Below are 11927 nucleotides of genomic sequence, written 5' to 3'. Positions count from 1 at the left end.
CAAAGAGCATACAAAAAGGAAAGCCTTGGCGCATAAAACGCGATGCAACAGAAATAAAAGTGCAGAAAGTAAATATGAAATAGAAGCCTGGGCACATAAAGCGCAATGGCAAAGTAAAGACAAGTAAAAAGCCATGACGCATAAAGCGCAGGGCAGCAAGAAAGTAAAGTGCAGAAAAGTAAAGAGGGCAAGGATCGTGAAACTGCATCTTTAAATTAAAAGACATAAAATGTAAAGACAGGAATTTAAAAGCCTGGGCACATATAGCGTGACAGCAACAGAAAATGAAAGTGTAAGGAAAGTAAAGAGGACAAGGATCACGAAACCGCGTCATTGAGTTAAAAGACATACGTATATATTTTATACGTATACATATATCATCATCCTCTTTCATTTTTAATTGTTTTTTCTTATTTTAGCATTTATCCATTCATTGTCCTTTTATGCAAGAATCTCCTACCTTGAGGGGTTGCAATTCAACATACGCTTACGAGTGTAGGTAAGTACAGACTTGAGCCATGAAAAGGGAAAATCGGATTCGTCGTTCAACCTGCGAACGTAAAAGCGTTAGCATGCCAAAATTCAATGAAAAGTGGGTCTGGTAAGACCTGCAACAGTACCAGACCCCGATCAAAAAGCTCAGCTCCCTGCAGAAGGACAACAAAGGCAGCAAAGCAGGGTGTCCTGAGTTCCCTGCTTGCTTGAACAACAAAGGCCCCTTGATAGGGTCGTGCTGACCGCCAACAGCAAGCAGCGGCAGAGGCAGGGAGCCTTGCTCCCTGCATGCTCGAACAACAAAGAGGGCTAGGGGGCTCAGAGGTGTAGAGGCAGGGACTTTCTCTGCATGCCAACCCTATGGAAGGGCACATAGGTAAGGGTTTTGCCCCCTGCTTGCTGGAAGGGAGCAGAGACAGGGGTCAGGCCCCTGTCTGCCAGACAAAAGCAGGGAGAGGGAAAAGGGGAACAAGGAGGGATCGACCACTCCCCGCCAACCAGAATGCAAGGAGACGGCAGGGGCTGGCCCGTGCCGACCCATCCAAACATAGGGAGGTGGCAGGGGCTCGACCCTTGCCCACCTAACAAAAAAAAAGAGAGGGAGACAGCGACAGGGCTCGGCCCCTGCCGTCGTTCCCGAACTCAGGGAGGTGACAAGGGCTCGACCCTTGCCAACCTACTGAGAACTAGAAGAAAGGAGGTGGCAGGGGTTCAGTTCCTGCCACCCTGCCGACCAAGGCACAAGGGCCACCCGAAAGCCCTCCTTCGGGAGCCCTCTGCCAGAGAGGAGGTGACGCACCTGTCGAAAAGGGAAAAGGGGGAGACGACCGAGGGGAGGTTCTCAGCACCTCCCTCCCTGGTAGACCCAGAGCCATCACGATGGTGGCTCTGGTCCACCAACCCTTGAACGGGAGGGTTGGGGGAGACAAAGAAGAGAGAAGGCAGCGAAGAGGGGTGCACGGCACCACCCTCCTAGTAGACCCAGAGCCACCCACGATGGTGGCTCTGGTCCACCGACAACAAACAGAGAAAAAGGGGAGAAAAGGAGAGGCAGGAGGTCAGCGACCTCCTGCCAGCGTCTCCAATGAAAAAAACAACGAGAGAGAGAGTTACCTCAGAAGACGGCAACAATGGGAGAGTCCAAGGAAGACTCAGGAAATGGCGGCAGCAGCGAGACCTCATTCGATCGGAGAAAAGGGACAAAGGAAGGAGAAGCCGCACTCGGGGTTACCAGTGTCAGGCTCCGACGAGCAGAGGGAGCTGCGACATCGGGGGCTCCTCTACGAAACCGAAGAGGCACGAGGGAGAGGGTAACGGGGTCATCGGGACTCGCAGGGAGAAAGGCTGCGATGGAGTAGGGCGAGCACGCAGAGAGGGGAGCAAACGACGAAGAAGATACTCTCGGGTTCGTCGGCGTCAGGTGGCCGAAGAAGAGAGGAGTTGGGGGTCGCTCGCATGGGGTTGTCAGACTGGGGTGGTTGCTGACGATGGTGATCATCGAGCATGGGCGGCGATGACAGGGATGCATCGCAGAGAGGGAGGAGAGCAGTGGTGGTGGCATCAACCGGACACATGGAGGAAGACGACGCCGAGGACAAGGGGGGTTGTCGATGCTTGGAGGTCGGCGGCAACGAGGATGCCAACGAACGTGGTCGGAGAGAGATGGTGTCAGGGAAGGGTGGTTCACCATAGCTAGGAGGTCATCGGCAACTCCGATCGCCGGCATCCGCAAGGAAGGGGTCGGAGACGGGAGGCAGAGCAGAGGAGAGAGAAGGGGCGAGGGTTTTGCCCCTCATCTGTCGAGCCTACGTCTTTTAAAGATGCAGGCTCTCAAACATTCGAGAGCCCAGGTCCGGGTCAGGCTCGGGTCCTAGTCAGACTCGGATCCGGGCCCGACACGGCGGACCAACCTCGACACGTGTCTGACACATGTTAGACACGGATTTTTTTTTATAGACTTTACGGAACCAGCCCCAAAGGGGTTTGGCATAGTGGGACGAGGCCTAGGCTGCTAGGCAGGCGGTCTAGGTTCAAATCCCATAGGCATCAGGTAGGGCGACTCCCTGAAGCAAGTGTAAGCTCACTAAATTTTAAGCTGCCAGGACAGTGATCATAACTACGGCAGGTAGAGCCAACACTGCTAGGTCTATAATTTTGGGGTCGGTTTCTCCATGTAAATATCAAAAAAAGAAGCAATGCTCCTTGCAGGAGCCTTTGTTTGCCGCGGAATAAGCGTCCTCCCACACTAACAAAATTGGACCACCCCCACCTTTACGCTGAAAGCCGTGATTTGCTTGCTATGCTTCAACTATTTAATTTGGATATGGAAACATGCCGTTGGTGGGTCAAGTAAAGAATCTTTGCCAGTTAGCTTATTGAGTTGAGTTCGGTTTATATAAAATTTAAAAAGTAGAACAGTATGAGAGATTTAAACGGTTTTAATTTATCCTCAAGTAACAACTTTATCATGAATTTATTGTAGCAATTTCGCTATAGATCAAAAAATAAGGGTTCCATTTGCAATCAGTGTTGTTAAAAGCGCACCTCGAGACACAAAAGGCACCAGCCCAAGGCATGATATCATTATTTTTTTATTATTATATGATTAATAATAATAATAATAGAAAGAAGAAGCATTTTTTATTTATTTATAATTTTAGATATTTTTTATAGTTTTCAAAAAAAAAATGAGCCTTACTCTTTACGTCTCCACTCAATTTTTGGTGGAACGCCTCGCTTTGTCTCAACGCTCTTCACAACATTGTTTGCAATCAACAACACATGCATTCAATGCATTATCGTGATAAACAAAATTCATTTTTCTGCTTCTCATATTTGTTTATTTTCATAATTTTCACCTTGTTTCTATTTGTTGTTCTCTTTGTCCTCCTCAATGCTTCAAAGAAACATATTTCCCAAGCTCCATAGTTCACATTGGTTGACAGAAGCTCTAGGTCGAGGCAGCAAGTTAGCTTCTATTCATAGGAATCATGATATACCTCGGCGTTCAGGTCCACTCACCCCCCTATGCCATCCCCCATCTTCATATATATATATATATATATATATATATATATATATCTTATGATGCACTATAGATGGATTAAGCATGGACGATTTTAATAAGAATCAAACCTTGGATCATATTTTTTGATGAAAATATGATTTTTAAATATTTTTGTGTTTTGTCGATCCTTGATTTTTTAATCAACAAAAAGATCCTGTCAGATTCAGAGAATTTAAATATCAATTTTGACTAATGAATGATGTAGATCACATCTACTGAGTCTGATTTGATCAAAACAACTTGCGTAGGGATGACATATGGTAAGAAGAAGCCTATTAGCATATGGCATGAGATCGGCTACAAATTGGGTCCACTCATCCGCTAATACCCCTCTTTGAGATTTCATTGATGAAGGTTGTTTGATCAAATTAGACTCCAAAGAATGTAATCTACATCATTCATTTAGTAAAGATCGACATTTAACTCATTAAAATCTGACTTGTGTGTAAGATTTTTTGGTGATTCAAAAATCAACCGTTAACAAAACATAATATTTTATAATTTAAATTGTATGTTTTTTTCATTGTAAAAATACTATTCCAAGGGTTGATTCCTACTGAGTGGATAATGTTGAATCCATCTATAGAGCCATATTTGATCGATGAGTGAAACCAAACACGATCAGCTATGTGTTCTCGCCGGTGATCCAGCGCATGAAGCCATCTCTGACGCCAAAAGATCAGGAGCAATATGATTGCGCAAGTATTTGTTCATTAAGCATCTAATCACCCTACATCTTGGGGACAGGGCTTGTCAGTTGTGGGGCTCAAAGCCTGATTGAGGGCGATCAGTTGCTTAATGCACAAATTTTGTGGCAGGTGATTGCACCCGATCCAGGCTCATCTCTGAGTGGGAACCATGGCCTTGGCTAGAGCACATAGCCAATTATATTGATTTCATCCTAGAGATTGCAGCCAACAATTTAAGCCGGCCAGTATCAAATCTTGTTCAACTGCAAACCGTTAAAATTAGGGGTGGCAATCGTGTCAGGTTGGCGGGTCAGCATACCTCAACCTGAACCTAAACAGGTCGGCTGTGGCAAACACGAACTCGACCCGTTTAATAAATGGGTAACTCGACACGACCCGCCAACCCATTTAATAAATGGGTCGGGTTGGCGGGTTGACGGGTCGGGTTGGCGGGTCGACCCACCAGCACGCCTAACCCGTTTATTAAACGGGTCAGCCGGGTTGGCATACCCCCAACCCGAACCCGACCTGTTTAATAAACGGGTTACGCGGGTCGACCCGTTTATTAAACGGGTTGGCTTAAGCCCAACCCGAACCGGCCTAAGAGGCGGGTTGGCGGGTCGTGTCAGGTTTTTCCACCCCTAGTTAAAATCATAGGAGGATTTCTTGAACAAAAGAAGATGATATAAAACAATGTTATCAGTATCGGTGCGTATCGTCCTGTATCGGCCCATATGCATCATATCGGTAGAAATTTGATACGCTTCACCCCTGAATAGGGTATTTTTTACTAAATGTAAAAAACTAAAAAATAATGCTTTATTATTATTTTCATGGTTTTAACAAGTGTCACATTATGATTTCCATGTAGTAATTTTTTTATTTTTTAGCCCATACCGAACGATTCACTTGAGTACCCGTATATGCCCGATACAGCTCAAACGGTAACCAAACGATTCAGTGCCGATACCGATACTAAGAACATTGATATAAATACCAAAGTTATAAACCAAAACCGTATAAAGTTCGAGCAGCAAATCAAGCTCCAAGCCACGTGTTCACAATGTGAAGGTGGCAAGATTTGACTGAAGCTCATTTAGCGAACGACTACGAATCTCTACGAAAAATCAAGTCATTGAATCACATTTCGCCACATTTCCACAAGGAGCAGGTGCTGAGCTTCCATTGGAGAGTTTGATTTGAAGATGAAACAAGCTTTCACGCCAACAGTATGTAGCACTCGAGATATGAACACTATTTTATGAACGAAGCCGTTAAGTGACGTCATCCAAAGTTTTTGGTTGGTTTAAACCCCTACGGGCGATCTTCTTCTTCTTCTTCTTCTTCTTCTTCTTCTTCTTCTTCTTCTTCTTCTTTCTTTCATGCAACAAGAAAAAGCAAGATAGCCACCATCCGTCAATGGCGACCGGAATCCGGCGTCTCTTCACAGTTCCTCGCTGCCTCTGCCACCCCAAGATAGCCACCATCTTCATCGTTTCTTTGGTCATCTCTCTCTCTATCATCTGCATCAGCGCCACCAAGAACCACCACCAAACCCATTTCTACGTCTCCGGATTTCACACCGTGGCCCCTTCCCCGAACTCCAGTACCACCGATCGTTCTACCTCGACGAGTCGTGTGCCACCTTTCACCCTCACAGTCTTCATCATACTCGGGCTCGCAAGCATCACCCTGGCCATCCCATTAGTCATCCTGCTCGTCCGTCTCTGCATCGCAAGGAAACGTAAACCGTCTCAGCTCGATGTTAGCCGAGACCAAGAATCGCCTCCTTTCTTCTTCGGTTTGGGCTCGTCGACCACCAGCAGCGTATCGTCATCCTCCGGATTGGGCGCCGGTCCGAGCCAGCAGATACATGAAGACCCGGAGATCCAAGAAGAAGAACCAGCCAGACCCGAGGCTGTACCGAGACGAGACGAAGAGCTAGGCCAATACCGGGCGCGAGATGTTCAGGGTGCGCAGATCGAAGAGGACCCGCTAGAAAGAGAGAACCGGATCCGACGGCAGGTCGGCCTCCCGCCGCTAAGACGTGAAGCAGTGGAGGCGGCGAGAAGGTCGCAGCCCAGACCCTTTTGGCGGACTGGAACACGAAGATCCGGATCCGGTCCGGAGATGTTCAAGCTTCTCGGGTTGGACGGAGCGAGCAGTGGAACCAGGGAGCAGACCTGCAATCCAGATCCACAAACTGATCCAGGTCGACAACCACAGGGTCCGGTACATCCCCAGGACAAGGGCAAGGCTGCTGTAGGTGGCTCGGCTCCAGCCAACCCGATTGGCCGTCTGGACCTGATTGTTGTCACGCTTCCACCCATTGGTACCGATGCAGTTGCCGGGGAACCGGGGAGCAGTCGCGGCACCGGATCCGACCCGGGTACTATGGGCAATACCGGAGAAGACCCTGTTGTTGACAACGGTCATGGCAGTGACACCGAGGTCCCGAACCCACCTCCAACTCCACGGACAACAGGTAGCTCGGACCCGGAGGACATCGGTGAGGTACCCATTGGTTACTGGGTTTCAGGTGGACCAACCAGAGAAGAGGAGATCAGACCCGAACCTTGTCATGCTGGTACAGTAAGACCTTTAGCTAACCGTGATGCTGGGATTGGCACCGAGGACCCGATTAATACTCCAGTTTCTGTTGTTGATGACCCGGTTCCTGCACATATGATTGTTAATCTGGACCAGATCCCTCCCTTAGCTCCAACTGCATCCAGTCCTATTGCCACCGAAGAGACAGGCAAGGGACCCATCACTGAACCGGTTCCACGTGGACCGAGTAGCGAAATGGGCAGTGGTTCCGAACCTTTGGCTGGCCATCAGGGCACCATGGAGCAGACCCTAGCTCCGACTCCACCAACATCAAGTCCCATGGGCCCCAAGGATGAGGAAAAAGAGCCATTGGATGACTCGGTTACAGAGGATCCAATTACCAGTCTGGACCAGACCCCTCCCAGTGCTCCACCCACAGAGGATGACCCGGTTGCTGAGGGACCAACTAGAACTTGCAGCGATGGATCCAGTGCATGCACTACGGATGATACCCAAGATGACCCATCCCCTGTCCAGGATGGGAGCCGTGGCACCGAGGACCAGACCCGAGATCCATCTCTGCTCACATCGGATAGGATGGGTTCACATGGGTCAGGAAGTCCGTGAAAAATGCTCTCTCTCTCTCTCTCTCTCTCTCTCTCTCTCTCTCTCTCTCTCTCTCTCTCATATGGTGTTTTTGGATTATGGAATACCCTTCTCTTTTCCTTCTTATATGGCTTTTTGATATTTTTTATTTTGTTAAATCGAGAATGGATTATTAGAAGTGGAACAAACATGAAAACATAAAACATGAACAAGAAATTGAAGGAATAAGGGAAAGTTTATTCTTTAGTTTTACCAATGAACACGAAGATGAAAACCGGATTTTCCAATTCTGTTTTACCTAAGAAAACCCTTCATTTATCGTGGAATCTGTAGTTCATTGGCCAAATCTAAGTTCTCAGCCATGGAAAAGATTTTCATTTTGTTTTTCATAAGAGGAAAACATGAACGGGGCAAATACCCAAGCACGGTCGAATCACTAATGGCTAACCTATATATATATATATATTTGAAGTATTTTATGATACATTTGAACCGTTAGATGTGTTTAGCATGCTCGATTTAGGGAGAATCAACTCTTTGATTATGTTTTTTCCATGAAAATTTGTATTTTTATGAGACAAAAAAATTTGATGCTTTCATAGTCATTGATTTTGGATTATTGAAAAAATCTGTATACTGGTCAGATTTCGGTGATCCAAAAGCCGATTCTCACTAAACAAAAACCTATAAAACACATCTATGATGTTAGATGTGAGAAAAAATACCAAAAAACTGCAATTTTTTAAGGGGCCTAATAGGGCAGAACGAGCAAATTACTATATATATATACATAAACATTACATAAGTTGTTACATAGAGAATATAGGATATATGAATGAGCAAACGATCATCAAAGCAGAAACAATATACCGCAGTTGGCACTTAATTCTTTTTTGACGCACTTAGCACACGCCGTTGATTGTGTGAGCGATCAATGAAGTATGCCTTGTTCGATTAACGTCGGATGTTTTAAGTGTCCGAAATTACCCCCATCTATATATATATATATATATATATATATATATATATATATATACAGAGAGAGAGAGAAACCTACAAAATGGGAGGGGTGCTAAATGAAAAATGTTATTGGATTTTCGGTATTATTTTTTTTTTAATTTTAACACTATAGATGAGTTTAGGGATGGCAATGGACCGGGGGGGAGGGGCGGGGAACAAGGTCTCCACCCCCGCCCCATCTCAAAATTCAAACCTCCACCCCCGCACGGGGATGAATTTCAACCTCCATCCCCGTTTCATGTCCTCCATCCCTGGTCCAAACGGGGATGAGGCGGGGCGGGGGAAACCGTAAGTCCATCCCCGCCTCCATCCCCGCACGGGGATGAATTTTAACCTTCATCCCCGCCTTCATCCCCGGTCCAAACGGGGCGAGGTGGGGCTGAGCCCTGCTTTCCCCCGGTCCACTGCCATCCCTAGAGGCGTTCATCATAAGTGATTTATTATAAGTTGACACTTGGATCATGCATTTTGGATGAAAAAATAGTATTTGGAGTATCAACATTTTATGAAAATTGTAGGTCCTTGAATTTTGAAACCTTATAAAAACCTATCCATGTACTCTAAGAAGTGATTCAAATAAAAACAAGCATATATATCACATATGTATGGACAGAATTTTGAGAAAAACACTGAAAATCTAATAGCATCTTTCATTTAGCACCGGACCCATTTTGTAAGTTCTCTCTCTCTCTCTCTCTCTCTCTCTCTCTCTCTCTCTATATATATATATATATATATATATATATATATATATATATATATATATATATATATATATATATAGGTAGGGGAGGTTGTTCCTTCCCTAACAGTATTCTTTCTTTATCAATCGAAGTCTAAATATAGATCATTTATCATTTATCTAGTAAGCAACATATTTTTTATTTTGAATTATCGATATTTAGATATGTTTTTTAAGCAGCAAAAATTGATGGCCCACAATACTTTGCATTGTAAAATTTTAAATGCACTAAGCCATTTTTTTATGTTTTTTAAAACATGCATAAATGTTATAAAATCTTCATATAAAGAATATTTTTGTATTAAATAAATTATAAAAAACAAATATATAAAGTCTCACCAATGAAACACTCAAACATTGGCCAAGGATAGCTGTTCAATCATTATTAGTTGTAGAATTTGCACCTTCTTTTGGTCGGATGGTCCCCTTCCATATGTGTGTTATATATATTTTTATATGTGCTAATAATTTTTCAAAAAAATGTTTTTCTCCTTATAGTGTGAGCTTTTCCCCTGCTGATCTTTTATCATAAATGTGTTTTGTGAATTTCTCTCGCGAAAAGTCCCTTGCTGACCGCCTCTTATCGGATCAGATCTAATCTTACCGGATCCGGTCGGCTCTGTAGCATTAAATAAAATTGGTCACAACTTGTCACATGCAATATAAATCCGAGAGACCTAGGCACGAATGATGAGCCAACGGAGCAGTCCCACATCAAGACACAAGTGGATGCCTAACTGATCGGGTCCAAGTCGGGGACGACCCGATCCAAGTGAATGCCTAATTAAGATATCTCGAACGGTTAGAGAATCAGAAGGTGAAGATTGCCACGTTGACAGATACACCTGATAAAAAAAAGTTAGATTGTTATGCACATCTTTTAGTAACGGAACTCTCTCTCCTTCTTCTTCTTCTAGGTTGTGACTGTGAGTAAAAGGAAGGAAGAAGGAAGCTGTGAGAATATCACGAGAGAGCGACCAACCTTTCGATGGAGAGCAGAATCGGGCGTTTCTTGGCCATTACTCGGCAGCCGGAGAGCCTCATTGTAGCGAAGATGACCACCCTAGCCACCGTCTCGTTGGGCATCGCCACCGCCATCGTATGGATCATGCCCACTAGGGAATTCGACTCCCCTCACCATCACTTCTTCCTCTCCGCCAGGTACTGCGCTTCTTCTTCCCTCGCCCACCTCCCCACGATGCTCTGCCTCCTAGCCGTCTTCTACGCCGACCGTCTCCTCAAGAAACCCGGCGCCGTCCGTGACTGCGCCGCGGAACCCTCTGCACCGACCATCCATAGCCGACTCGGATGCGAGGTGGGCAACGTACTTCCGAGAGGAGTTGACTCGGGGGAGGTTGCTCCCCCAGGAGACGATACGCCCACCGGACACAAACAGACCGCTAGCTTTCATCCACTGGATGGAAGCATGCATCCCGAGACTTACTCGAGCAGTTGCTATCCGAGACGAGACGAGACGACTCGGAAGGAGGATAGCCCAACAACCTCCACCAGGGCGCAGCAGACAAGCGAATCTCCTGGACGAGAGAAACCAGGAGACTCACTCGAGGTGAGGCCACCGCGCAGCCAGCACTATCCGCCGTCTGGTCCGAGGCCCGGCTCTGCAACGAAGCTGAACGGGCCGGCGACCATTCAGGCCAGATGGCCGAGTCGCAACCCTACAGATTCGCCGCTGGCCTCGCCCCAATTCAGGCGCAGAAGGTACGACCCCCGATTCGTGGGCATCGACCAGGTGGGTCCCGCTAACAGGCGCCAACCGGACCAAAGTCAAACAGGTAGCGAACCGACCCCAGTGAGCCCAAAGGCTCACACTGAGAGGGGCAACGCGCCGGAGGATGGCCCACCTTCGGGGATCATCCAGGCTAGCGAGGACAATAGCGGTGGGACCCAGCATGAAAGTGAGATCATTGCTAGCAAGGAGGCAGGCACGCGAGCAGCTGGTGGTGCGCACGACCTAGAGGCCCAGAGAGGGGCTTGCCATCATGGAAAAAGTGGGTCCCAACGACCACCGCATGGGTGTCACCGGTGGTCCACGCCGTCCCTTGAAACCTAACGGCGAGGATGGTGCCGAGCTCAATGGACGGCCTAGATGAAACACCGCAATCGGCGCCATGACACGCACGTGCCTGTGTGGTCTCTCTCTCTCTCTCTCTCTCTCTCTCTCTCTCTCTCTCTCTCTCTCTCTCTCTCTCTCTCTCTCTCTCTCTCTCTCTATATATATATATATATATATATATATATATATATATATATATATATATATATATATATATATATATATATATATATATATATATATATAAAAGATCGGGAGGATCCATATTTACTTCGTTAAGTGAACTGAATATTTGTGTATATGACTTCACTTCATTCAGTTTTTGACTCGCTAATTCCTCACCATTGTTTACAACATCGACAATTCTACTCCATTGTTTGTATCCTTGGGGTTAAAAAACCCTTTTGATAGACCCAAAGGGTTTGGTGAAGTGGGAGGGGGGGCCTATGCCGTTTGACGGGCAGCCTAGGTTCAAATCTCATTTCTCTGGGGTCGAGCGGCGTTTTATGCTGACAGAACAGCAACCATAAGTACGGCAGACTGAGCCAGAGCAGCTAGGTCTCTGCACCTGGGGTGGTTCCTCCAAATAAAAAAACCGAACTCATAAGAGGAGGTTGTTTTGCCAAATCTGACTCCATGGATGCGTTCAGCATTGTCAACATAGTAAGAATTGCCCTTTGAATT

This window comes from Nuphar pumila, chromosome 11 (assembly GCF_984573655.1).
Source record: "Nuphar pumila chromosome 11, dmNupPumi1.hap1.1, whole genome shotgun sequence".
Lineage (NCBI taxonomy): Eukaryota > Viridiplantae > Streptophyta > Magnoliopsida > Nymphaeales > Nymphaeaceae > Nuphar > Nuphar pumila.
The sequence above is the reverse complement of the archived record's forward strand: the minus strand, read 5'-3'. Positions refer to the sequence as shown.